The sequence below is a fragment of the Amblyomma americanum genome, chromosome 6, assembly GCF_052857255.1.
Source record: "Amblyomma americanum isolate KBUSLIRL-KWMA chromosome 6, ASM5285725v1, whole genome shotgun sequence".
NCBI classification, from domain to species: Eukaryota; Metazoa; Arthropoda; class Arachnida; order Ixodida; family Ixodidae; genus Amblyomma; species Amblyomma americanum.
In genome coordinates, this window is record NC_135502.1 from 73,091,262 (window position 1) to 73,093,230 (window position 1,969).

General features: G+C 45.3%; 1 non-coding gene across 1 annotated transcript; it reads right to left on the minus strand.

The window, feature by feature from the left end:
- Positions 1 to 340: 340 nt before the first annotated feature.
- TRNAT-GGU (transfer RNA threonine (anticodon GGU)) lies at positions 341 to 414 on the minus strand. The gene has a single exon. It is a non-coding gene; the product is annotated as a tRNA-Thr (tRNA).
- Between the last annotated feature and the right edge of the window lie 1,555 nt (positions 415 to 1,969).

Consider the following 1,969-nt stretch of genomic DNA (forward strand, 5'->3'; position numbering starts at 1 on the left):
GAAATTTTAAAAGGGGGTAACCATGGTGAACCTCCATTTTTCGGCGATAAAAGCCGAAGAAGTATATGATTCGAATGGGATCAAGTCAAACCACCTCCTGCAAAATTGGCCCATAAAACCACCCATGAGGCAGCCTCCCTGTTTTCATTCCCTTAACCTCCACTTGCGGACATGTTCGCGGCGACTTGAAGCCGCTCCCATTTCGCCCAGATTCAACACATACCGATGCCGCTTATAATAATGGAGTAATGACTCATTCGCATCTACCCAAGCACAGCCATACGGCTACAGAGGAAAGCTATACAGCTTTCTCAGTAGCATCGCAGTTAAAGAAAAACTCGTCCTGGTCCGGGGTTCGAACCCGGGACCACCGCTTCACCGGAGCAGTCGCTCTACCAACTGAGCTAACCGGGATGGCAAGCTTATGGTAGGGCGAGAGCGAATTGGTCAATAACTCGAAGTGGGAACAGTGTTGGTCATTGTTCCCACTGTTCAGGGTATTCCCCTAAATATTTGACGAACACCGATGCAACTTCCATTAAGGGTGTCACGAAATAAATGGGATAGTTGTTTCAATGTTGATTTGGTAGATGACGCAGCTTTATATTTGTCAATGCTGCGTTCTTATATGCTTTGCACATAGTATTTCACTGACATCTGGTGTTCGGACTGCGGTGTGTATTGTTTCGTATTAAATCCCTTGTTATTATACTGGTGAAATGCTGCAGAGTGTTCCGTACCGTTGTGTGGCGTGCTTTGCTATGCTGTGCATTTGTTAATGATCTGTTCTGCTGCGTTTTTTTTATATGTCAGTTCTTTCACAAATCCGTCTTCTTTGCTGCCGAAAGGTTGCCTGTGGCGCTATCAAGTACAATTATTTCTCTATAATAGATTCTTGTCAACAAAAAACAAAGTAAATGAGCTGTTTCCTTGATTTGCAGCCATAAATAGAAAGTATGAATGTGGAACGTGCCAATATTTTTTAGGGACGTCAGCAACTGGCGTCGTCTGTTGACTGCCGCCATACTACACCGCTTAATTTAATTGGGAAATTTTAAACTTGAATTTTTGAGAAAACTAGAGAATCCCGAGAGATTCTGCGTGAACAAGGCGATTATCATGGGCTACCCTTCCTCCTGGCTGCAACAACTAACATAGCGTTAAAAATGATTTCTGTGTGTGCTCTTGTAAAATGTTTCGGACTGCCATACAAATTCAATTGCGACGTAACGAACATTCGAAATTCCCGCGATGATTTTTCAGTGTTCAGCGCCACGCAGCACGGGGTGGCAGCCATCCAAACTAGAAATGCTTCGCCAGATTTCTCGCACTCGGGCCTCCCTTTCTGCATTCTTCGTCTTTTGATTCGCTTAGAAAGTACGTTTTTGTTTTTACTTTGACGTAATCACTCCTTCCTCATGCTGCTATATATAAGCAGCTTTAAAGTAATGAAGACCAAAGTATAGCCAAGCTTGACCTCCCATTCACCATTTTACTGATGCTCTACTTCTTCTGTACGGAACTCCTCAAAACTCGCATCACTACGATCTTTTTTTGGCATTACTGCCCAGCATGCTTCGAGCTCAGGCATGCTTCGAGCTCAAGATCATTCGAGATAAATCTGGACAGTAATCTGTTTAGAACGCTCAACCTCCTCGACCGAAGCGAGTGGGGCCCTCAAACCGCGTCGATATATACGTGTTCCTGCCCTACACTATTTTTTAGGAGCCATTGTTTTCCTTGTTTCTTAACTGGAGGAAAAAAGCAAGCGCTGGGGAGCTGCGCTGACCCACCGCCACCAACTTCTCAGCTGAGGTTTCACTTCCCTCCTCATCCTCCTCCTCCTCCTCCTCAGCTGGGTGCGTGCTCCTTCGAGTTCCGAGCACTTTCGGGATGTTTTAGGCGATCCCGGCAGCCTTCCTTCGTTCACGTAATCAATTTAACAAGACCGGACCAGGCAAACTCTCTT